The sequence below is a fragment of the Nycticebus coucang genome, chromosome 10 (assembly GCF_027406575.1).
Source record: "Nycticebus coucang isolate mNycCou1 chromosome 10, mNycCou1.pri, whole genome shotgun sequence".
Lineage (NCBI taxonomy): Eukaryota > Metazoa > Chordata > Mammalia > Primates > Lorisidae > Nycticebus > Nycticebus coucang.
In genome coordinates, this window is record NC_069789.1 from 120,509,396 (window position 1) to 120,536,443 (window position 27,048).

Below are 27,048 nucleotides of genomic sequence, written 5' to 3' on the forward strand. Positions count from 1 at the left end.
AAAGAAAAAAAAAGAGTAAAAGAAAGAATATACTTACTACGCTTTGAACTTCTTTTTAAACTTATTTAATTAATTTAAAAGTTTTTGTGGCACACCTAAGATTCTCTCATGGCACAACAGTGTACTGTGACCCATGAGTTGAAAAATCACTGCTCCAGGCTCAGCACCTGTAGCACAGTGATTGGGTAACCGGCCACATACACCAAGGATGGTGGGTTCGAACCCAGCCTGGGGCAACTAAAACAACAATGACAACTGCAACAAAAAATAGCCGGGCGTTGTGGTGGGAGCATGTAGTCACAGCTACTTGCGAGGCTGAGGCAAGAGGATCGCTTAAGCTCAAGAGTTGAGGTTGCTGTGAGCTATGATGCCACAGCACTCTCCTGAGGATGACATAGTGAGACCCTATCTCCAAAAAAAAAAAAGAAAAGAAAAGAAAATCACTGCTCCAGTAACTAAATTATTTTTTTAAAAAATTTAGTGAATCAATGAATGAATGAGTAGAGTGAAATGAGTCTTGGGATTTGAACTCATATCTGTCTGAGTCATATTTACTCATGTTATTTTCCAGAGAGGTCCAGCTTCCACCTAGGGCCAAGGTTCACCCACGAGTGTCTAGTTATAGTCATCACCAGGTGATTTGATTATTTATTAGCATTAGCCAAACTACCTCTTTAATGACTTGTCCAAAGGCCTCTGCTGGGCTGATTAGCCAGGCCAGGAGATCACCAAGAGAGAGATAAGCAAATATTTGCAAGGTGATTAATAACCAGCATGTGGTGAGGACTCTGGGGTTTCTGCTTAGCCAACATTTGCTCTCTCTTATCCAGGTAATAGCAACTGAAACTTCCTCCTAGAAATCAATGTCCTTGTGGCTCTAGAGAGACCAGGGGCCCAGGACTGACCAGTTAGGGCATATCTTACCTGACCATAGTGATTGCTTGAAAGCTGGGCACTGTCCCTAAAGCAGATTCCTAGGAATCTTATTGGAACTCTAGGGGAATAAAACGTTTTCTTTCTTCCAGGTTTGCTGAGCTGAAGGAGTCTAAGTGAAGGGTCTATCTTTCTACAATGAGCGGAGAGGCTGCCTAAGAATGAGGCTGACACAGAAGAAAGCATAGTCGGCAGATGGAAAGGGAGATTTCTGATGATACCACTTAAACACCTAGATTTGACGGGGCGAAGTGGCTAATGGGGGGATTGCTTGAGCTCATGAATTTGAGACCAGCCTGAGCAAGAGCAAGACCCCATCTCTACTAAAAACAGAAAAAATAGCCAGGCATCTTGGTGGGCACCTGTAGCCCCAACTACTTGGGGGGCTGAGGCAAGAAGATCACTTGAGCCCAAGTTGAGGTTGTATCCAGGGTGATAGAGTGAGACTCTGTCTGAAAATCAACCAACAAACAACCCTCCCCCCACCTAGATCATCTATCCGCTGAGCCCGAGGTGGATGCAAATCCTTCAGATTTTGTGTCATGCTAGCCTGCGTTTTCCCATTGTTTTCACTGAGCCAGTTTGATTTAGGATTCTGTTACTTGCCTCCAAAATAACTCTGATTGAAAGAAAAGATGAAAAACAGTTTTGAGAGGCTCTGATCCCCAATCTAGCCAAAGAGGAGGCTAGATAAGGGATGCCTCTTGGGGTAGAGGTCGTGGAGTTGACCCCTGAGGGAGGAGGAGAATTGAGCAGGTCAGTGTTTCTGAGAACTTCACCCAAATTTCTGCACTAAGAGACGACTAAACTCTAGCAAGGGCTTCTGGCCGCATAAGATAGTGTGGTTAGGATGACCCCGGCCCCCATTAAAATGCCTACCTAGGGCAGCGCCTGTGGCTCAGTTGGTGGGGCGCTGGCCCCATATACCGAGGGTGGTGGGTTCAAGCCCGGCCCCGGCCAAACTGCAACCAAAAAAAATAGCCGGGCGTTGTGGCGGGCGCCTGTAGTCCCAGCTACTCGGGAGGCTGAGGCAAGAGAATCGCTTAAGCCCAGGAGTTGGAGGTTGCTGTGAGCTGTGTGACGCCACGGCACTCTGCCGAGGGCCATAAAGTAAGACTCTGTCTCTACAAAAAAAAAAAAAAAGCCTGCCTAAAAAAAGACAATAAAAACTCAAAACCAAAAAAACAAAATGCCTGCCTGAGAAATCTCAACCCCTCCAGGAGAGCGTACTATTTGTCCTAGCCAACATCTGGCATTATACCCCTACTTCCCTTTCTTAGAGTTTTCACTAAAAACTGTTTACAATCGCCAATCCTACCTCTGTTTCTTTGAGATATATACATATCTCCTACAATTCAGGGATGTTTCTCAAGACCCGATCTGGGCTTGGTCTGCTAGTGTTTATGGGAGGCTAGAATCCTGACTATGACAACGGCCAGCTCACAGACGAAGCTGGCCCAGTACCAGGGACACTGACCAACCTTTAGGATTTTTACTTGTGCCCACGTTCTCTCCCTCTCTGATACCTCTGTACAAATCAAAACAGAGCTCAGCTCTCTCTCCACTGTCAGTGGTCACTGAATATAATCTTTTTCATGGCTTTCACTAATTGTCTACTGTTTAAAATCATGAACATTTCTCAAATTTCAGTGTTACTCACCACATTTATAACTCCTTCCATAGTACATGACACCTTTTCTTTAAAAAATATATATATATTTTTTTATTTTTTTATGAGATAGAATCTCACTCTGTTGCCCTGGATAGAGTAATGTGGCATCATGACTCACAGCAACCTCAAAGTCTTGGGCTCAAGTGATCCTCTTGTCTCAGCCTCCTACGGGTACCTGCCACCACACACAGCTAATTTTTCTATTTTTAGTAGAGATGGGGTATAGCCCAAGATGTTCTCAAATGTCTGAGCTCAAGGGATCCACCTGTCTTGGCCTGCCAGAATGCTAGAATTACAGACATGGGCTATCACACCAGGCAACAAATTTTTCTTTAAATATCCTCATTTATTTATTAAAATACCCTATTCCTAATTTATATTTAAATAAAATATCCTTTGGGGGAGAAAGAGAATGACAATGTCACTGACTTGACAAGACTTTTCTTCCTTGACTCACTCTGTTCTTTTTTTGAGATGGAGTCTCAAGCTGTCACCCTGGGTAGAGTGCTGTGGCATCACAGCTCACAGCAACCCCAAATTCTTGGGCTTAAGCGATTCTCTTGCCTCAGCCTCCCAAGTAGCTGGGACTATAGGCGCCCACCACAACACCTGGCTATTTTTTGGTTGTAGTTGTCATTGTTGTTTGGCAGGCCTGAGCTGGATTAGAACCTGCCAGCTCCGGTGTATGTGGCTGCGCTACAGGCCCTGAGCTCTCACTCTGTTCGTAATAGATGGGGAAACACAAGTAAAAGAGAACCCACTAAGAGGATGTACTTTTTTCTTTTTTTTTTTTTTTACAGTTTATGGCCAGGGCTGGGTTTGAACCTACCACCTCTGGTATATGGGACCAGCACCCTACTCCTTGAACCATAGGCACTGCCCAGAGGACCTACATTTTGGCTGTGACATCCACATACTGTCCTGGACAAAAGTGGGCAGCATGAAGAGTAGCGTTCATTACAGCATTATCTCTTCCATGAAAGAGTTTAACTTTCTGTTTTTTGTTTTTGGCCAGGGCTGGGTTTGAACCCACCACCTCCAGTATATGGGGCCAGCGCCCTACTCCTTTGAGCCACAGGTGCCACCTAACTTTCTGTTTTGATGGTAATCCAAATTCTCGGTAAAATTTCAGTATAGTTGTGGGTTTATAGAAACGTGGTAGAGTTTTTCCTGCCATTTTTCTGTTACAGCTTTCCTTTGAAGTGTATTTTAGAACATGACAGTCTTGCACCTGAAGTAATGTGACCAGGTGCTTTTGACTGTGTTTGGTCCATAAAGGCATCATGCTCAGCTTCAAGGCAATAAGGCTGATTCTAGAGGAACCTGGTTCCCAAGGATGTATGGGCCATACTTCATCTTTCAGAGGACATAATTTATTTGCTAACTGGGTTTTATCTTCTTTGGAGACCAACTGCTTAACAAATGGGGCATCTTTTTCTTGCTCATCCCACTCAGTACCATTCTTGCCATGGAGACTTCTAGCAAAAATCCAGATGTGTAGGCTTGGCGCCTATAGCTCAGCAGCTAGGGTGCCAGCTACATACAGTGGGGCTGGCGGGTTTGAATCCAGCTCAGGCCTGCCAAACAACAGTGACAACTACAACTACAACAACAAAATAATAGCTGAGTGTGTCTATAGTCCCAGCTACTTGGGAGAGTGAGGCAAGAGAATCGCTTAAGCCCAAGAGTTTGAGGTTTCTGTGAGCTGTGATGCCACGGCACTCTACCCAGGGTGACAGCTTGAGACTCCGTCTCAAAAAAAAAAAAAAAAAGCCAGATGTTTGTTCTGTTCCCTAAGTTAGGGCAGCACCCAGCCACCTGAGCTGTGACCCAGCACCTATCCTGTTTTCTTTTCTTTTCTTTTTTTGACATTCTGTTGCTCTGGATAGAGTGCCTTGGCATCATAGCTGACAGCAACCTCAAACTCCTGGGCTCAAGCAATCCTCTTGCCTCAATCTCCCAAGTAGCTGGGACTACAGGCACCTGCCACAAGACCCACCTAGTTGTTTTTTCCTATTTTTTAAGTAGAGACAAGGTCTCACTCTTGCTCAGGCTGGTCTGGAACTCCGGAGCTCCAGAAATCCACCCACTTTGGTATCCCAGAGTGCTAGGACTACAGGCATGGCCCCTATTTTCTTTAGTTATCTTCATTTATTTAAATATCCTCAATTGGGCAGCGCCCATAGCTCAGTGGGTAGGGGGCCAGCCACTTACACGGAGGCTGGTGGTTTCAAACCTGGCCAGGACCAGCTAAACCAACAATGATAACTGCAACAACAAAAAAAGTAGCCGGACATTGTAGCAGGCACCTGTAGTCCCAGCTACTTGTGAGGCTGAGGGAAGAGAATCACTTAAGCCCAAAAGTTGGAGGTTGCTGTGAGCTGTGACACCATGGCACTCTATCCAGGGCAACAGCTTGAGACTCTGTCTCAAAAAAGAAAAAAAAATCCTCAACTAAGATAAGCTCAACTTAGTTTTTAAATAGCATCCAGGAAATTATATACCAATATGCTAATTACATTTAAATACAGACAAAAGTAAAAAGATGGTGAAAATTAAACATGTCTGTCCACATACCATGTGGAATTTTTTGGTGCGTCGCCAAAAGAATATGAGTCCAGGTGGTGCCTGTGGCTCAGTGAGTAGGGTGCTGGCCCCATATACTGAGGGTAGCGGGTTCGAACCTGGCCCCTTGCCAAACTGCAACAAAAAATAGCCGGGCATTGTGGCGGGGGCCTGTAGTCCCAGCTACTCGGGAGGCTGAGGCAAGAAAATCAATCGCCTGAGCCCAGGAGTTGGAGGTTGCTGTGAGCTGTGTGACACTGCTCTACCCAGGGCGACAAAGTGAAACTCTGTCTCTAAAAAATATATATATATGAGGCCAGTAGACAAACGAATACATCCCCATGCAAAGGAAAAACTCAATTCAATTCAAGCTGGGGGAGGGCGAAGGGAGGGAGGAGAGGAGGGAGAGGGATTGGTGTGCTCTGACTTAATGGGCACGATGTAACAGAACATGGGCACACTTCCTGGGTGAGGGTCACAACTACAACAGGGACCTCACCTAACAGTGCAAACATTGTAACCTAATTATTTGTGCCTTCATAGTAATCTGAAATAATAAAAAAAAATAAAGTCATTTGAACCTCCTAACATCCCTACTTGGTACATGTTATTGTTTCCATTTTTTTCACATGAGGAAACAGATAGATTAGAGGTTTAATAAATCATCTCAGGTCACATGCTAATAAGTGGCAGCACCAGGATTCAGATCTAGGGATATGGTAGGGAGACCTTTTGGGCCCTGTGAACAAACATAACACCATGGGGATAGCAGAGAACAAGATGGAAAAGCTTGGACTCCCGACGCCTCCACAAGGCTGAGCTGCATGCCAGCTCAGGCTGTTACCAAGGAAATACGCGGGATTTAAGCCATTGTTATTTTGAATCTATCACAGGCAGCCAAATGTATATCTTAAATCAAGCTGTTCAGACTGGAGGTGACAGGAGGCAGGGGAGCTGATGACAAGCCTTTAGGCCGCACAGCTCTGCCATGTTCCCTGTTGTTGCTTATTGTCTAGAAAATACAGTGGACAAAATGATTTCCTCTCTCCCACTGCCCCATCCTCTTTCTGTCTCTCTCTCAATTGGTTCTGACTTCAGGCCAGGAGGAAGGGTGTCATTCATTGGGATCCTAAACCTCTACCCAGTAGAAAGGTCAATGCCTTTGCATTAGACATTGCACTAGAGGTTGTCAGAAAAGCAGGCCCTACTTACATAGGGGAAAGACCAGCTGTGGGGTTCCCCAGGGATGCAGAAAGCTGAAGAGAAAAGGTCCCAGCTTGGCTTGCTCAGCATCTGAGAAGAGAAAAGGTCCCAGCTTGGCTTGCTCAGCATCTGAGCTTCCTTCCTTCCGTGTGCTTTCCTGTACTGTGGAGGCTGGAAAGCTAAAAGTGACACATCCTTGCCTCCCTTGAAGCTTTGGAAAATGCAAGTGAGATGGAGCCTGCACTTATCATGTTTCTGCCACTTCATTTGGCAAACACCATCATTGAGAGGCTGGCTTTGTTTCTGAGGTACTGCCAGCGACTGGCTTTGTGTGTCTTGAGAGGCTCTTGCTTATGTGAACCCGTCAAGCATGGTGTGGACCTGGAGCTGACAGTTCCAGTAGAGGCAGCAGCTTTTGACCCCGCACCTGTCTGTGATGGTGGAAGCTGCAGTTCCCCTGGTGGGTGAGTTCTGCAGTTTCTGGCCATCCTGGGTGGGGGTAGGGAGGCTAATGGAGTCAGCGCCCTTTCCCTTTTCTATCCGAGGGCGTCCAGATATCTTTCTCTAGGATAGGTCTGTTCACTTTTCCATCTCAGAAATTGAATTAATCCGATTCTTAATCAAATCAGATGCACAAGAATGTCACAGCGCTGGACCTACGCCTGTAATATCTCAGACAGCACAAGTGCAGTAGCACTCCAAGCGAAAGCAATTTTCTTAGCTTGCTGCTTTCAGCCTTGGTTTATACAATAACAGGAGGGAAAACTTTTATTTAAATGAGACAAGACTGCTGTACTATATGTTTAAAAAGATCTAGCAGGCGGTGGTGACTGTGTCTCAGTGAGTAGGGCACCGGCCCCATATACTGGGGATGGTGGGTTCAAACCCTGCCTCACGCAGAACCGCAACAACAAAAAAAGATCTAGCAGAATCCTGGGTGGTCTTTTTCGCTCCATGAAGGTGAGAGAAGAGAGATGTGTCAATGAAAAGTCACCATTCTTTGTACTTTAAGGAAAAAGAGTTGTCATTACTAAGAACAACAGATTATTCATAAAGACACCCAGTCTAGCTTTGGAAAGTTAGAGGTGGTTCTCACAGGATGCAGCAGTAACAATTTCTGAAGTCTGGGTGTCTTACAAGCCTCTTACATTAGAAACACACTTGCAAGGAGAGTTTCTTGAGGCAAAGAGCATCTGTCTTCTGTAGCTGCGTGAGAAGAGAGAGTATTTTCTCTTTCTTATGCTGAGATTTTTGTTACCAATAGTTACAAGAGCCTGGAGTTTCAAGGTAAAATCTTACAATCACATTTTTTAGCATCGAGACAAGAACAAAACTTCACAACGTGGAAAAGGAAGTGGGAACAATAGGATTACTAATAAATGGAGCATGAGGCATGCAACATCTTGCAACCACCAAGATAAAGACACAAAGTAGGAGAGAAAAGTGTAAATTTTGATGTGAGCTGTGGCTGAGAATCTGAGCTCGTTGTTTGGACTCAGTAACCCACCACTTTCAACTGTATCTCATGCGGAGGATAATGGTGATATTTTGGCTCTCTCCAATCTTTGAAAATATTCACAGCTGCGTGGTCGTCTTGACAGTGGCATTTGATAAACTCTTGTCTTCTTGCAAAATTGAGGAGTCTTCAGTGGTGACATCTGCAATATTCAAGTTTTACTTGGGTTTCCCTTCTTCCCCTTAGCGTCCATCTCATATTTTAAAACCTTTCAATGGACAGTGCTCCTTGCTTTCTGTGTCCTTGCCCTTCACCCCATTCCATGCTTAATTGAGCCTGGGCTCTGTTCAGATGAGAAAACCAGTCTCCAAAACAACACTTTGGCCACAAAAAAGAAAAGGATAACTCAACTCAAAATGGGTTAAGACTCTGATGTCCAGTGAAAGGGCAGTTCTTGGGTTGGCTAACACAATGCTTTAGTAACAATACTAAGGATCCAGGCTCTGCCTGTGCCCTCCCCAGTCCCAGTGAGGTGTCCTCCAATGCTAATTTCCCTCGCAGTCCAAGATGGCGACCAACTACAGCATTCAGGTGCAGAAAAGGGGAATTGCTGTTCCTGGTTATCTTCTTTCTGCTTAGCAGTGGCCAGAGCCGGGTCACATACCCATTCCTGGGGATGAGATTCAGCTCATTTTCCCAAAAGACACAATCCTGAACACCATAGTCCAGATTGTTGAAATCCTCAGGACCTACAGCATCAGAACCTCTGGGACTGACACCCAGGAATCTGCATTAACAAGATACCATAGTTCCGATGCATATCGATGGGGTACAGCTGGAGAAGCCCTGTTCTCAAAAACAATGGGATAACTTGGAATCAAATTCCAGTGCCCAAGAAATACCCCAGACCAACCAAATCAGAATCTATAAAGACAGGATCAGTTTACTTTGAGAAATCAACTTTATTGAGGATAATTTATATCCATCAAAATGCTCCCGTGTTAAGAGTATATTTTGACATATTTTGATCATGTAACCACCACTACAATCATGATATAGAATATTTCAACTGCCCAACAAGATTCCTTTGTGCCCCTTTAAAGTTAATTCCCTACCCCAGGCAACCACTGATCCACTGATTTACTTTCTTTTTTTTAAGATTAGATTTTCTTTTGAGCATATTTTGAGCACTCATTTCACTTAGCATAATATTTTTGAGATTTGGCTTGGTGGTATGTGTCTCAATACAGTATTTTCTTCTTTTTATTTTCTTTCTTTCTTATTTTATTTATTTATTTATTTGCAGTTTTTGGCCGGGGTTGGGTTTGAACCCACCACCTCCGGCATATGGGGCTGGGGCCCTACCCCTTTGAGCCATAGGCGCCGCCCTCTTTTTTTTTTTTTTTTTTAAGAGAGTCTCACTCTATCTTCCTCGGTGGCGTCACAGCTCACGGCAACCTCCAACTCCTGGGCTTAGGCGATTCTCTTGCCTCAGTCTCCTGAGTAGCTGGGACTACAGGCGCCCGCCACAACACCCAGCTATTTTTTTGTTGCAGTTTGGCTTGGGCTGGGTTTGAACCCGCCACCCCTCGGTATATGGGGCAGGCACCCTACTCACTGAGCCACAGGTGCCGCCCCAGTATTTTCTTCTTTTTCTATCACGGAGCAGTATTCCATTGATGGATACCACAGTTTGCCTATCCATTAATCAGTATTTTTTAGTGTCCCCAGTGGTTCCAATGTGCAAGCAAAGTTGAGAAGCCTTGATCTGAGCTGGAGGCTTTAAACCTATAAGTCTATGATCCTATAAACTTAAGATCTTCTAAACATAATCCTGATGAGTAGTGGGAAAGGCAAGGATGAGTGATGGATTAAGCCTGTGCATTAGGATCAAGCCTGTGACACAGCTGGGTACCCGCCTAGGGGGTTGGAAAACCAGAAGCCAATGCAGCGCAGTGTAGCCAATGAGAAGGCATTGAGAGGCTAATGGGGCCAATAAGAACGCAACAAGAGGGCAATGTGACAAATGAGAAGGTGATGAGGGGGCAGCGGGGCCCAGGAGAAGGCTACAGCCATGCCTCTCCCCAAGCTGTTCCCTTTGCGTGGGACACCCTCCCCCGTTTATCCAACTGTATAAAGAATGGGGAAAAGCTACTAATTTCTCTTCTTCTTTAGAGCTGACCGGAACCCTAACAACACAAGTGTGGATGAGAGAATAATCCTCATAGTTGAGGATGCACTACCCGGACCAGGGCACCCTCCACTCCATCCTCCATTTGCCATTGAATTCTTCCTGTTCCTTGTCTACGACCCTGTCGTTGGTATCTGTGACAGTGTTAAACTATGTTGCTGGGAATAAGTGGAAGCTATTGTTAGTGTTCCACTTTGCCACGTCCTTCTCTGGAAGCTGTTTCGGGGCAGGGGTGTGTGTATGTTTCCTCATTCTAGTTCTTACAACCGCTTCTCTTCCCAGGAGGCTGTGGACCAGGATCAGGGCTATAGGCCTTGCCCAGCACGGTGGCAGCCATTTCTTGTGGTCTGTGCAGATAGTGCCCCCTGGTGGTAGAAATGTGTATTTGGGTGAGGACAATAGTGGATTGCAGGGCGTCCATATGTGGGTGCAAGACCGGCCTCCATCTGCAGGGGCTGGGTGGGTGCAGGTCATCAGGACCCACCCCATTTACAGCTACTGGGGTAGCTGTGGCTGCCTGTGGCTGCCATATGGGAAAAGTGGACTTTTGATTAATGTTGGCTTCTAGCTGGGCAGGATAGGGACCTTGCCCCGGCTGAAGCCAGGATTCTTATCAAGAGTTTTGATAAGCAGGGACATGGTTGAGGAGATTAACTGCTCTTTGGCCTGTGCCTGCTTCCCAGTCCGCCACCTGCCCCAATTGAGAGACAGTCCACTGGCCCACTGTGGATTTTTACTGGAATCAGTTCTCCAAACATCTGTCAGGAAACTTTATAGTTTAGAGACCCTCAGGAACTTGAAAGTTTAGGATGCCTACCGTCTCTGTAGAAGAAATGAAGTTGTGGAAGAGAAACCTCTGATGTCCATGCCCTCTTTTTCCTTGATAATACAAAGTTGATTTTTAATGGATACATGGGAGTCTAGCAAAAATACTATATTCTCTAGGTTCCCTGGAGCTAAGTGTGGCCATGTGACAACCTTTTAGCCAATAGATAGATACAAGTAGAAATGTTGTATGGGACTTCCTGGAACTGACCTTAAAAAGAGGGTTTTTTTTTTAACCCTTACTTCCTCTACACTAATAACAGGAATGTGGCTGTGATGGCAGGAGAATGGCAGCCATCTTGGGCCAGAGCTATATTGCCAAAGATGACAGAACAATAATATGAAAGAAATGAAAGAAGTTTGGGTTCCCACCTTTATGAAACTGCCCCATTAGCCCTGGACTCTACGTTCAGACTCCATTTATGTAAAAGAGAATTAAATTTCCATCTTGTTTAGGACATTTGATTTTGGGGTTTTCCGTTATTTGCACCTACATCTAGCCTTAACAAAATGTTCTCTTTGGGAGGAGAAATACCAGGGTGCAGGTGTATTTCTTAAGGTTCTTTTGGGTCAAATGGCAAAAATAGGCCAGACACAGTGGCTCACACCTATAATCCTAGGACTCTGGGAGGCCGAGGTGGGTGAATTGCTTAAGCTCAGGACTTTGAGACTAGTTTAAGCAAAAGTGAGGACCCTGTCTCTACTGAAAATAGGAAAAATTAGCCGGACATTGTGGTAGACACCTATAGTCCCATCTACTTGGGAGGCTGAGACAAGAGGATCTCTTGAGCCCAAGAGTTTGAGATTGCTGTGACTCATGGCACTCTACCCAGGGGTACAGAGGGAGACTCAGTCTCAAAAAAAAAAAAAAAAGAAAGATGGACTCAAACTCCTGGCTTCAAGTAATCTTCCCACCTCAGCCTGTTAAAGTGCTAGGGTTATAGATGAGCCACCACACCACACTGACCTGAAATGATAGATTTCCTATAGGAAATTATAGGATTTCCTATAATCCTATAAGTATTTCCTATAAAGGAGTGGAGGTTCTGAAGACCCCAGGGCAGACTTCCCAATGCCAAGGTTCACCATCCCCCAAAACCTGCCTCCACTGCGTGTAGCCCCTTGTGAGATACACCACAAGCTGCCCTAAGGCACGTGGGCCCCTCCTTTAAAAGCCCATGATATCCCTTAGCCAAAAAGACAGATTTGAAATTCCTTTCTTCCTTGGCAGTCCTCACTGTCTCAATAATTGGATCTTTGTGCGGCAAGTAACTGCACCCAGATTGACACCCCTTTGTGGTTTTGACAACACTCCTGGACCCAGTCCACTGTGACCCCAGTATCTATCTCTCCAACCCCTTGCCAGTGTCTCTTGCCCTGATTGTTCTAACTGGAGCAAGCACTCAGCCATTACTATCTGGCCTTCCCAGATGAATTTAACAATACGAGGAAACATTGCTGACGTAATATGGACTGCAATGGAAGTATTAAAACTGAAACCACTGAACTCAATTTCTTGGTAAAGATTCAATGATCTGCATTAAATTAAGGGCAGAGAAGGGAGCCCTTGAGCTTGGGGAAGGGATGAATCTGTGGTCAGTTGGTGGTATAGCCTGTGGGTTGAGGGTACAACTGTAGGAACAAGCCTGTCTGGGGGCATGTTGATTCTTCTAAGTCAGCTTCCTTTTCTGATGATGGGGATAATAATAGACTCTACCTCACAGCATTGTTGTGAGGATTAAGGCTCCTAGAAAGGTACCTGATAGGTGGTGAGAACTCAGCAGGGTATGAGGATCAAGTGATCCATGCCCATGCAGCCTTGAGTCTGCTTGCCTGGATTCCAGTCCCAGACTCTTCACTTGCTGGTGGCTGTGGCTTTGAGCCAAGCACTTCTCTGAATCTCAGTTTTCTTTTTTGTAAGGATTGAAAAAAGGGCAGCTGAGGCAGCTGAGACATAGTAGGTGCTTGCCAGACATTGATTATCAGGTGATTACCACCTCCACCTGCTCCGGTGGTTACTGAAGGCAGCTCACACCAACTTGGTTGAGCTGCTAAATAAAATACTCAGAAAGGCACGCCAGTTATTCAGCCATTGGTAGCTTGAAGTTGGCTATGGTGTGACCATATTGACTCCTACTCCAGGATTCTGGAATGTTCTTTTCTTGACCCCACCTCCCTCTGAGACTTGGAACAATTCCTTTAGCTTCTCCTACATGTTGCCGTATGCAGATCCCCAGGCCTAAAGCCATGTGGGAACCCAAACTTTGTTATCTCCACTCTGTTATGACTCCAATGCCCCTGCTGTGTCCCCTCCCATTTATCCTGTCACCCTCAAGCCTTCCACACCTGTTCTGTTTGTTTGTTTGAGACAGAGTCTATGTTGTCATCCTCAGTAGAGTGCTGTGACATCTTAGCTGACAGCAACCTCAAACTCTTGGGCTTAAGCGAGTCTCTTGCCTCAGCCTCCCAAGTAGCTGGGACTACAGGCGCCTGCCATAACACCTGACTATTTGTTGTTGTTGTTGTTGTTGTTGTTGTTGCAGTTGTCATTGTTGTTTAGCTGGCCCAGGCTGGGTTTGAACTCTCCAGCCTCGGTGCATGTGGCCAGTGCTGTAACACTGTGCTACAGTCACAGAGCCTTCTGGGTTTTTTTGATAGTAGCCATCCTAGTAGGTATGAGGTGTTATCTCATTGTAGTTTTGATTTGTATTTCTCTAATGATTAGTGATATTGAGTATCTTCTCATCTCACATACTTATTGACTATTTTTATATTGTTTGGGGGGAAATGTTCTTTGCTCGTTTTAAAAATCAGGTTGTTTGTGTTTTGTTTGATTTTGTTTTCTTTTTACTGTTGAGTTTGAAGAGTTGTTTTTTTTTTTTTTTGTAGAGACAGAGTCTCACTTTATGGCCCTCGGTAGAGTGCCGTGGCCTCACACAGCTCACAGCAACCTCCAACTCCTAGGCTTATGCGATTCTCCTGCCTCAGCCTCCCGAGTAGCTGGGACTACAGGCGCCCGCCACAACACCCGGCTATTGAAGAGTTGTTTTAAGAGTTAATTTAATTTAATGTACCAGTTGTATATTCTGGTACAAATCCCTTATCAGATATATGTATGCTTTGCAAATATTTTCTTCTACTCTGGGGGGTTGTGTTTTCATAATATAAACCGTGTATATTTAAAGTGCAGAATTTGATGAGTTTCTCCATGTGTACGCCCCTGTGGGCTCATCATCACAATCAGATAATGAGCACATCTTGAGCCCCTTTCTACTGACCTTCCTCTTGCCTCCCCTACCTCTGCCTCTGTCATGGGCAATCACCGCTCTACATTATGTTACATCAGTGGTTCTCAACCTTCCTAACGCCACAACCCTTTATTACAGTTCCTCATGTTGTGGTGACCCCCAACCATAAAATTATTTTTGTTGTTACTTCATAACTGTAATGTTACTACTGTTATGAATCGTAATGTAAATATCTGATATGTAGGATAGTCTTAGGCAACCCCTGTGAAAGGGTCATTCAACCCCCAAGGGGGTCATCACCCACAGGTTGAGAACCGCTGTGTTACATAGATGGGTCTGTTTTCTAATCTTTTATATAAAGGCTCAACTTGGGATGGGGTGGTGATGGATCCTGTGTCCAAGCCCACTCAGATGGTGGTGACTACTGGCAGGCAGCTTCACCCCATGGAAAGTGATTTAAAAGAGAGTTAAAGATAAGTCTAAAATAGAAGCCACAGTCTTTGTGTAACCCAATCTCAGAAGTGATAGCCACTACTTTCTACTGTATTTTATTTATTAGAAGATAGTAGGACAACTCACACTCAAGGAGAGAGGGTTACAAAAGAGATTAGAATATCAGGGGGCAGAGATCACTGGTTCTTGTAGCTTCTCTGTAATGAAGAAATTGCAATAGACTTGCACGATACACACATTAAACCTGTAAAAACTTAACTATAGAAATTTAGGTAGAGAAAGGGTTCTAATTCTAGGCGGCTGCTCCACCTACTGCCCAACTGTGAAATTTTATTTTGCAGACATGTCCCATGGGGTACTGAGCTTTCTTTCTTTCTTTTTTTTTTTTTTTTTTTGTAGAGACAGAGTCTCACTTTACCACCCTCGGTAGAGTGCCATGACGCCACAGGACTCACAGCAACCTCTAGTTCTTGGGCTTACGCGATTCTCTTGCCTCAGCCTCCCGAGAAGCTGGGACTACAGGCGCCCGCCACAATACCTGGCTATTTTTTGGTTGCAGTTTGGCCGGGGCCGGGTTTGAACCCGCCACCCTCGGTATATGGGGCCGGCGCCTACTCACTGAGCCACAGGCGCCACCCTGGGTACTGAGCTTTCTTTTTTTTTTTTTTTTTGTAGAGACCAAGTCTCACTGTACCGCCCTCAGGTAGAGTGCCCTGGCGTCACACGGCTCACAGCAACCTCTTAACTCTTGGGCTTACGCGATTCTCTTGCCTCAGCCTCCCGAGCAGCTGGGACTACAGGCGCCCACCACAACGCCCGGCTATTTTTTGGTTGCAGTTTGGCCGGGGCTGGGTTTGAACCTGCCACCCTCGGCATATGGGGCTGGCGCCCTACTCACTGAGCCACAGGCGCCGCCCGGGTACTGAGCTTTCTATACACACTGTAGGTGTGCATACAAAATCACATACATGCTTAGGGGATTTAAGAGATTTAAGAGATATTCAAGGACTGCCCATGATTTCCACTTTCATCCCTAAAGAATGCTTTCACTGGATTCAAAATGCTGGATTGCCAGTTCTTTTCTTTCAGCACTTTGAAAATGCTGCCCCACTTCCTTTTTCCCTGCATGGTTCCTGATGAGAAATCTGCTGTCGTTTGAATTTTTGTTTTCCTCTCAGTGACATGCTGGTTTTCTCTAGATGCTTTCAAGATTTTTTCTTTGTCTTTGTTTTTTTGTCTTTTAGTTTGGTGATGATGTGTGTGGACATGGGTTTCTTTGGAAAGGGTCCCTGACAATGTCTATTGAGTTGAAGTGTGCCTCTGTTTTCTAAGGGTGGGTCTGCAGCTTCAGTCCAGGATCACACAGCTTTCATTGCATTTTCAAAGGAGTCCAGGCCTCTGTGGTCATTAACAAACAGTGACCTCTATAGAGTTATTAGAGATATTCAGAACTCAAGGATAACTGGCAAGATTTGATCAACTATTGCATTTTGGAAGGGGTCCAGGGGTGTCCAAACTGCAGCCTGCCAGGCCCATGCAGATTATGTGAGGACTTTTTCGTTTATCTGTGGTGGCAGATATCACAAATCTTATGCACGTATCTTTTTTTTGTTTTTGATTTGCTTATCAGCTTTTGTTAGCATTTGTGTACTTAATGTGTGACCCAAAACAACTCTTCTTTTTTCAAGGCAGCGCAGAGAAGCCAAAAGCTTGGGTATCCTTCATTCCCTAAAATTATATTGTCCCTTGTGGAGTTGTCTACACTTGACTGGAACTTCTCTGAAGGTGGGCAGCTGAAGAGTTAAAGGTCATAGGGACTGTGGAAGATGTCAGTAGCCCCCGGAGACCTGGTAGGGATACTTATTCTCTTACTAGTCTATATTTGCCTCTACTCAAATAAACACCCATGGTGAGAATATGTGTTAGCCATGCAGACGTAGTTTCTGCCTCCTACATTCCTCTTCTGGCCCTGTTTTGCTCTAGAGCAGCAGTTCTCAACCTGTGGGTCGCGACCCACAGGAACTGTATTAAAGGGTCGCGGCATTAGGAAGGTTGAGAACCACTGCTCTAGAGGTTCTGAAGCTGTCACAAAGGGGGTTTAGGGAGCAGATTCTCTGAGCCACCTGGGAAGGGGTGACCACGTGGAGTGTCTCAAGAATAGAGCTTGAGTTCCTGTGCCCACCAAGGGGCTAGACCCCATTTCCTAAGAGCTCCATGGGTTGGAAGACAGTGCTGAAGCCTGAGATAAGGAGCTGCACCACGTGACCAGGGGTGGCTCTAAAGGCGGCCCAGCTGGAATAGAGTTGTCCAGTTTCTCTCACACTTTGGGGTTTTATGGCAAGAAATCAGGCATGTTCAATTGGCTTGTCTGCTTACAAATCGAGAATGAGATGGAAGGTTTAAACAAGGGCATGTTTCTGCAACCAGTCTGATACCTTGCCACACACTATCCCTGGCTAGGCTGGAGGAAAGAGGGCGCCCCTCCAATAGGGACCCATATGTAGCTTAGTCACGTGGCTCAGGGAAGGCATCTAACCCAGGGACACGGGGTCAGGAAAGCTTCACAGAGGGGAGCAGGCTGAAGGGGAGCAGGCTGAGCTGAGATCTGTCATAACAGGCATTCAAAATATAAGCAACTTTTAAGTTTCCTATCAGCAAGTTGTTGCTCCAGGCCCATAGGAGCCTGGAACAGGAGATTTGACATAATCTGCTGGATTAGGGAACCACCATTAATTGATCCTTCTTTCTTTTTCTTTTTTTTTTTTTTAAGAGACAGAGTTTCACTTTATCACCCTCAGTAGAGTGCCATGGCATCACAGCTCACAGCAAGCTCCAACTCCTGGGCTTAGGCGATTTTCCTGCCTCAGCCTCCTGACTAGCTGGGACTACAGGCACCCGCCATATGTCCGGCTATTTTTTTATTGCAGTTTGGCCAGGGTCGTGTTTGAACCCACCACCCTCGGTATATGGGGCCAGTGCCCTACCCGCTGAAGCCCAGGCACTGTCCTGATCCTTCTTTCTTTCCATCACGGCCTCCATGTGGCCTCTCCTGGAGTTGTGGACTCAGTGACTCTGAGCTGCCAATTCCCAAGCAGCGATGCCATCTTCCAGTGGTACATTGACAAGGAACTAGTGGTGGGCAGTGGGTGGCTGGGCTGCCCCTGGACCAGAGGATCCTGACCATCCACCAGGTGTCCCAGAGTGATTTGGGATCTTTTTTTTTTTTTTTTTTTTTTGTAGAGACAGAGTCTCACTTTATGGCCCTCGGTAGAGTGCCGTGGCCTCACACAGCTCACAGCAACCTCCAACTCCTGGGCTTAAGCGATTCTCTTGCCTCAGCCTCCCAAGTAGCTGGGACTACAGGCGCCCGCCACAACGCCCAGCTATTTTTTGGTTTTTTTTTTGCAGTTTGGCCGGGGCCGGGTTTGAACCCACCGCCCTAGGTATATGGGGCCGGCGCCCTACCGACTGAGCCACAGGCGCCGCCCAGTGATTTGGGATCTTACCAGTGGGAGGCCAAGGATCCACCATCACCAGCCTCAGTGAGCCCCTGCTCCACAGCATTGCCTGTAAGTGTCCATCTTGTACCCCTGGTCCCCTTCAAGGTCACCTGCCACACACTCACCTTGCCTAGCAGATTGTGCTGTGGAGTGCAGGACCCAGGGACACCTGGCAGGGTTATAAAGGCAGGAACAGCTCAGGTGTCCCTGTTTTTCTAAAGCATAAATTGGACTCTGCCCCTCTCTTCTTCAAATCCCTTCCATGGCTCACTATTGCCCTCAGGAGGAAATCCAAGCTCCTGAGCCTGAGTTGCCAAGCTACAAGGCCCTGCTAACCACTGCAACCTTCTTTCTCATCACTCCTTGTGCAATATGGTCTTGCTTGTGCTAGGCCTTTGCAGGTGCTGTTCTTCCTTCTTGGCTGACCATCCCCACCATACCTCTGGTTGTTTCCCTGACTAAGTAACTACTCCTCACCCTTCAGGTCTTGGTTCGAGTAACCCCTCCTTCAGGAAGCCCCACTGTGTCCCCAGCTTGTGTTAGTTATCCCCTCTGGTCTCCTGTATCCCAGTTCTACTCAGTCTAGGTCATCATGGTCTGGGGTGAGTCTGTCCTCCCACCATTGGATGGGAGCCCCAAGAGGGCCCAAAACTTAACCCTAGAATTCACCCAAGGGCCCCAAGCCCTATTCATCCCTAGGGGCCACTGAACCCTCACCATCACCTGAACCCAAACCCCAAACCTAGCCCTCACCCAAGGACCCAGAGTCCTATTCATCATCAGGAGCTGCCAAACCTACACTATAAGCTAGACCTGAACCCTAATCCTAGCACTAACGAAGAGTTCTGAGCCCTATTCATCCCCAGGGCAGCCAAAACCTCATCATCACCTGGAACCTTAAACTTAGCCCTTACCCAAGTTCCCTGAGTCCTACTTATCCTCAGATGATGCCAAACCCTCACCATATCCAGACCTGAACTCTAAACTTAGCTCAAACCCCAGGGCCCTGAGACCTAGTCATCCCCCAGGGCCACTGAACCCTATAACCTGGACTTGAAGCTTAACCCTAGCCTTCACTTAAGGTTTCCAAGATCAATTCATCCACAGAGGCAGCCAAATCCTCAACATCCCTGAAACCTAACCCCAGCCCTTACCCAAGGGACTTGAGGTCTAGGATCCCTGAACCCTCATCATCATCTGAACCCATTCCCTAACCCTTGCCTTCACCCAAGGTCTCTGACCCCAATTCATCTCCAGTGGCTGCCTATCTTTCACCAGTCACTCAGACCTGAACCTTAACACCAGCCCTTACCCTAGGGCCCAAGCTTTATTCATCCCTGGCAGCAGCTGAACCTTCATAATCTCTTGAAACTGAACCTAAACCCTACCACTCATTCAAGGGCCAAAAGCCCTTTTCATCCCTGGGGGCCACCAAATCCTTACAATCCACCAGACTTAAATCCTAACTCTAGGCCTCACCCAAGGGACCCGACTCCTATTGTTCCTCAGGCACCACCAAACTCTCACAATCGCCCAGATCAGAACTTGAATCCTAGCCCTCATGCAAGAAGCCCAAGACCTATTCATCCTTGGGGGCCAAAGAACCTTCATCATCACCTGGACTCAAACCTTAACCCTAGCCCTCAACCAAGGGCCATGTGCCATATTTGTCCCCAGAGGCAGCCAAACCATCACAATTTCCTGAAACTGAGCCCTAAACCTAGCCCTTACCCATGAGACCAAAGCCCTATTCATACCTAGGGTCAGCTGAACCTTCATTATCCCCCAAACCCTAACCCTATCACTAGCTCTCACCCAAGGGCCATGACCCAAATTCTACTATGGTGGGTGCCAATCCCTCACCATAACCTAGACCTGAACCCTAACCCCAGCCTTCACCATAGGGCCATAACCCCTATTCATACCTTGACCTGAACACTAGTCCTAACCCTTTCTCAAATACCATTGTTTTCGGGGGCCACCCAAATCCCACCATCACCTGGAAACAAACCTTAACCTTAGGGCAACACCTGTGGCCCAGTGGGTAGGGTGCTGGCCCCATGTACTACGGGTGGTGGGTTCAAACCCAGCCAAACTGCAACAACAAAAAAATAGCCGGATGTTGTGGTGGGCACCTGTGGTCCCAGCTACTTGGGAGGCTGAGGCAAGAGAATCACCTAAGCCCAGAGTTGGAGGCTGCTGTGAGCAGTGTGACGCCACGGCACTCTACCAAGGACGGTAAAGTGAAACTCTGTCTTTACAAAAAAACAACCTTAACCCTATTCCTAAGCAAAGATCCCAGAGACCTATTCATCCCTGGGGGTCGCTGAACTCTCACCAACCATCACTGCCACCTGTACCCTAAACCTGGCCCTCACCCAAGGGCCCCAAGTCCTCTACTCATTGTTGGGGGCCACCAAACACTCAAAATCACCCAAACTCAAATACCAATTCTAGCCCTCACCCAACTGAAGTCAGTCTAGCCCTGACTTTAATTAGTCCGTGATGGCCACTGATCCAACATCACTCAGCACCAAACCCTAATCCTAGCTCTCACCCATGGGCTCTGAGTGCTATTAATTCCCAGTCAGCTGAACCCTCATCATCACTAGAACCCTAACCTTAACCCTAGCTCTCACCCAGGGGCCTGGACCCTAATTTATCCCTAGTGTCTTCTGATCTCTCACCATCACCCAGACTCAAACCCTAACCCCAGCCCTCACCAATGGGACCCAAGTCCTATTCATCCTTGGGCTCTGCTGAACTCTCACCATAACCTGCAAACAAACCCTAACTCTTCCACTCACCCAAGGGCCCAGAGCATTATTCATCCATGGGGTCCACTGAACCCACACCATCACAAGGACCAGAGCCCTAACACTTGCACTCACCCAAGGACCCTGAGATCTATTCATCCCTGGTGACCACTGAACCTGCAAAATCACCCAGTTGTGAGCCCTAACCCTAGCCTTCACTGAATGACGATGAGCTATCTTATTTCCTGGGGGTTGCCGAACTCTCACCATCACCCAGACCCATACCCTAACCTATGTCCAAGGGCACACAGCTGAAATTTGGACCTATAAACTGGCCATTTGACTCCAGAAATGATGCTTTTAATACCACAAACAGCTGCCTCTCAGAGATTGTAAAACAAGAGCTTATAAAATGTCAGTAAAGATAAAGTCACAACCTTGGGAATAGGGCTGAGGGAAGGAATGAGGATGTATTAGGCCTTGGTCTTGACTCTTTCTCCTCACCCAAGTCCCCAGTCCTCCTCCCTGTCCATAGGGGCCATCACGGGCATTGTTGCCAGGATCCTGGCTGTCATTGCCCTGGCCACAGAGCTGGGATATTTTCTCTACACTGGAAATTCCAGATGGTAATATTATGAATATATGGACACAAGAAATGTAATGGGGATGTGGCCAGCAGGGGGCACACCTGACAGGGAGGGTTATTGACCATTGTGTTGAGCAGTGTCCATGGTGCCCAGAGAATCCAGAGAATTGGGGGACACTGTCAAAGAATGGACATGGGATTTGAGCACACTCTGTGGACATGGAAAAGCACTAGACGCATAGAAGAATGAAGGCTTTGGGGTTTCAGGCCCTCAAAAAGAAAAACAGAGGACCCCATCCAGGAGGCCACACAAACCACCTCTTAATAGAGCAAGCAACATTTGGATTGAGAGAGAGCCCATTTCCAGTAAGTGACTCTTCAGTTGACACCCAGGGCAGTGGTGAGGGCTGGGAAGAGACTGGCTCTGGGAGCCTAGACTTCCCCTCCCGGCTTTGCCATCAGGTCTCTGTATGGTCATGGGCAAGCCCTGTTTTCTTTGAGCCTCAGTGTCTCTACCTGGCATGCGGATGAGATTGGAGTCAAGAACTCTGAGGGATTCTCACTGTGCCAACAACTATAGAAAAAACAAGACAACAAGCTGGCATTTTATCCTTCCTAAAGCTTTAGAAAGCCTTGTTAATTGATAGTTGTAGACAGAGTGAATCAATCATAACCTTCCTTCCTGCTGAATCCAAATGTAGTCTCATAATACGTGAATATAGTGCCCCAAGTACTCTCCATTGATGGATGAAAGTTGACCAAAGTCAAAATAAAACATATTTCTCATCTCTGGATCTAGAATTCTAGAAGGATGGACTTTATGACATGGCAAGTCCTCTAGAAACTGTCCAACCCAGTTCCATTTTGCAGAGAAGAAAACCGAGGTCAAGAGGGATAAAGGATTAAATGCAGGCTACAGAGGACTCAGTGACAAAACTGGGACTAGTTCTCACTCTTCTCTCCTAAACTGTGTCAAAAAAACAGCCTTATCTAACCCAGAAATTGATTTCCAGAACATTCCCAGGTCAAACTCACTGGAGATAGAGTGGGAATTCCTGGGAAGAAAGGAAAATAAATTACAGCCACTTCAATCATGGGGCAGAGGTCTGGAAAAACACCCTCTTCCCCCATATCTCTTCCTAACTCCAGTTCTTGGCTGGGATTCACTTTCTCTACACAGGCTGGGGCTGGAGTATGTCAATTTACCCAAGCCCCCAAGACAGATTGGAGTCAAAGAGGTGGGTGATGCTGCAGAGGGACCCTTAGTGCTCCCCTGATTGCCTGGTGCTTCCCCAGATCAATACGGTTGTTCTAGTCCTACCTTTTAGGGTGAGAGCTGATATGATCTCTTGAGAGCAGCCGGTCCTAGCTTGGGTCTCTCTGCATCTCCTCCCCTGACTTCTCTCAGGGTATCAAGACCCCCCAGCCCCACCCCGGCATTTCCAGCTCTTTTCCATGTCTTCTTGCTCTTTTTCTTGACAATGCCTAGCCTTGAGCCCTCTGGAAACCAGAAGGGATGATAGTGCCTCTGAGGCCAAAGCTACTTCTGAGAATTTCGGGGAGTGGCCCCATCCCAAGCCCTATGATTTCATTTTATTTTTTTCCTAGGTGTAGCCACCAGACCTTCCAGAGCAGTTCTATAGGTTCTGTTGGTCCTGCTGGATTTTGTTAAGGAAGCTGCAGTGGAAATACAATCTGAGAACTTTGTATTTGACAAGCCTGAGAGGCTATCTTGTGGTCTCTCTTCACTGCAGACCACAAAGCCAGGGATAGGGAAAGGTGGCCCAGGCCTCACAGGGAGTTGGGTCAGATTTTAGGACTCTGGCTCCTGTTTTGTTCCTTCCACTTCCAGGGCTTGGATTTGGGTTGCCAGTGAGGTGGTACTGGCCCAGCACATATTGGGGTATAACACAGGCCTGGTGTAGAGGTTGCAGAGCCAGCAGGAAAAAGAAAAGAGTTCCAGGCCAGGGGCAGGACCTGGGTCCTAACCTTACACATACTTTTGATTCTCTGTGAGAACCTAGATGAATCTCTTCCTTCCCTTGGATCCCTGAGAAGCATGAAGTTGGTACCTTCCAGGCAGTACGTATCTGTGGGTCCTACCTGATTTCTCTGCTCACTTGCAGATGGAGCTACCTTCAGCCACCACTGTTCCTTCAGTGTCAAGAAGCCTCCACCCAAGCCTGTGTTGCATCCACTGGTCCCTACTCTATCGAACAAAAAGAAAAACAGAGTCAAACTATGAGGTATTTTTATGCTACACTGAGCTGCCACCAATCTCCCTTTTCCTCCCTGCTTAAGAGTCTGTAGGATGAACTATCAAGAGTATTTCTTGGCTGGGTGTGGTGGCTCCTGCCTGTAATCCTAGCACTCTGGGAGGCCAACGCTCCTGAGGTCTGAGCTCAGGAGTTTGAGACCAGCCTGAGCAAGAGTGAGATCCCCTATCTAAAAAATAGCATTGTGGTGGGTGCCTGTAGTCCCAGTTACATGGGCAGCTCAGGCAAGAGGATCACCCAAGAGTTTGAGTTTGTCATGAGCTATGACCCTTACGGCACTCTACCAAGGGTGACAAAGTGAGATTCTGTCTCAAAAAAAAAAAAAAAAAAGAGAGAGAGAGAGAATTTCTCTTAACAAATCATTTCAATTTCAGTCCATCCATTTTCCTCTTATCATCTTCTAATTAATTTCCCTCCATTCCCTTTCAGGGCACTACATTCCACATTTTTATCAATTCATTTCACTCTACCCATTTAACCCTACTCCATATACTGTACTCCAACCATTGGTTTTCTATTCCATTTAGCTTTATTTCACTCCATTCCATTCCTTCCCAATCTGTGCCTTCCCATCCACTCACTCCACTCCATTCCATTCCGTCTCACTGCACTCTGCTTGATCTCATTGCATTCCTTTCCATTTTTTATAATCTATAATTTTATTAAGACAAAAATGGACAGTGTGGTATGAAGTTTACATTTAAACAAAGTTTCCCTAGAAATCTAACATATCCCTAAAAAGATTCCACACTGTAGCTCTGGTTGGCAAGTCTAGATGATGTCAAGAACTGATGGATCTTGTGATTCAAGACAGAGCATTTGGGTATCGTTAAATTCTTAGCATTTAAAAGAATGTTTTTGTTTGTTGTGTTTTACAGTTAACCACTGTCCCAGTATGAAAGTTTAATCTTCTCCTGAGACCAGGGTTTTTGAAATCATTCAGCTCTTGAACTGTTTCAATGAAACTTGTGCTGTCAGTGATTGACCCCTGCTACCAAATGGGTTTTAGAATTCAAAGTTCAAAAAAAAAAAAACCTAAGAGCATGAGCCTTTGTCTTCCCTACTCTTCCATCTCCCATACCACCCTCTTCCCCAATAAGGCAGCCAGTAGCTTGGATGAATAAGCTGGTATTTATAACTTCATAACTAGAAAAGGGTCATCTTGTTTGATTTCAGGAATTAGCACTTCTAAGACAGAATGATCTCCTAATGTGTATTCTCCAATAAAAGACTTTTCCCTCCTCAATCAGTCTATTTCCAAAATGGCTGCTTTGGTAACTTACAAGCTGCCTTAGTCCTTTTGGGGAATAGCATTAAGCTCAGGCAGAGAAACCTTGGCTTATGGGTTTCAGGCATTCATAGCTTTTTTTTTTTTTTTTTTGAGACAGAGTCTCACTTTGTCACTTTGGTAGAGTGGCGTGTCATAGCTCACAGCAACCTCAAGCTCTTGGACTCAAGTGATTCTTTTGCCTCAGCCTCCCAAGTAGCTGGGACTATAGGTGCCCACTGCAACGCCCAGCTAGTTTTAGAGACGGTCTCTTTCTGGCTCAGGCTGGTCTCGAACCTGTGAGCTCAGGCAATCCACCCACCTCGGCCTCCCAGAGTGCTGGGATTACAGGCGTGAGCCACCTTGCCTGGCCTGCATTCACAGCTTTTAAACAGTCTCTCACGGTCCTTGTTTATGGTGCCAATGGCATTTTTTTTTTAAAAAGGTAAAATATTATGGACATAGAAGTAAATCACCAGGGTGGCGCCTGTGGCTCAGTGAGTAGGGTGCTGGCCCTATATACTGAGGGTGGCGGGTTCAAACCCCACCCTGGCCAAACTGCAACAAACAAAATAGCTGGGTGTTGTGGCGGGCGCCTGTGGTCCCAGCTACTCGAGAGGCTGAGGCAAGAGAATTGCCTAAGTCCAGGAATTGGAGGTTGCTGTGAGCTGTGATGCCATGGCACTCTACCAAGGGCCATAAAGTGAGACTCTATCGCTGAAAAAAAAAAAAGAAGTAAATCACTAGTTGTCTGTTTTTTCCATTATTTTACTTTCCCCAATCAGGCCCCCAAATTTTAACCAAAATGATCCTACTCATTTCCCTTCTTTTCCACCCTAACCCTCCCACCCCAAATAATACACCAGTAATAACCAAAAACTACACACACGCTACACAGTAAAAATGCAGAACTAACACTACTGGGAAGAAGGCTGTGGATTGTGAAGATGCTCTTTGAAGATCTACAGTTTTGCTTTCCCACACACCCTATTCTGCAAGTTTTGTCCTTCGTAGAAGGCCTTTTGCTTTTCTTAGCAAAGTGCAGAATGAGTTGCCTTGAAACACTTATTCCCCTTTCCATACAGCCTGCACGGCTTTAAAGCACTTTGGGCTGCTGTAGGGTACAGAAACTATACTGGCTCTTCAAAGGATGTCTTCTCAAGCCACCCCTATGGTGTCAAGACAAATAAAATTCTTTCCCTCCCCACTTGAAACCCACAGTCAGATGTGTCCAGGGCTGGTACTTCAGGAAAGTTAATTCTTGTTCTTTTTGTCATCATCCTCCACAGGGTAGGAATGTCACATCAGCCTTTCCTCATAGTAGGGTGTGAAAACATGTGGGCCCTTGACATTGGTTTCCTTGGCAGGGACCAGGTCAGCCTCATCAGAGTGTTTCCATTTCATCAGGAACATGAGCTCTCCACTAGAATTTGCAGCTCCAATAACCTGCTCCGGCTCCAAATCCCGGGCAAAGCCTCATGGCTTTTCTGACTCTTCATTTATTTGGTTTGCTCTCCTCTCCCTCATCTTCAGATCAGGATCAGCTTTGCTCCTCCTCTCTCTGATTTATCTGTCTCATGTGCCGTTTTCTGTGACTGCAGAAACTCAGCAATGAGGTCGGGGCAATCCAGGTTCTCTTCTGGCTCCCTTGTGTTGTCCTCATCCGAGAAACTCTTCCACTTTAGGAAGTATTCCTCTTTGCCCTTTACCCCTCAACGGTCGAGAACTTTTTCCACCACATATTCCTCTTCCTCCTCTTCTAGCATGTCCTCTACTTTCTTCTTGTTTTGTTTCTTCCCTAGAGTGCCCGCCAGCTTTCTGGTGTATAGGGTGATGCTGCTCAGAGCAGCGCCCCCAAACATGATAGGAATCGGCTACTAGCACGTCACGTGGGGCCAACCAGAGGAATGGCGCTCAGGAAAACAACAAGCCCGGTGGCAATGGTGGAGCCCCTCAGTTATTCGGTTTACCGCTGGTACCAGCCAACTGCCCTCTTCTCTGCTTCCCACCCTTTTTTTTTTCTTCTTCTTCTTTTTGAGATAGTTTCACTCTGTTATCCAAGAGACAGTACCATGACATTGGCTTAACTCACAGTAACCTCAAACTCCTGAGTCCAA

The 27,048-nt window shown here is 46.4% G+C and overlaps 1 pseudogene; it reads right to left on the reverse strand.

Moving 5' to 3' along the window:
- Window positions 1-26,185: 26,185 nt before the first annotated feature.
- LOC128596580 (chromobox protein homolog 1-like) lies at window positions 26,186-26,793 on the reverse strand (annotated as a pseudogene).
- Window positions 26,794-27,048: the final 255 nt, after the last annotated feature.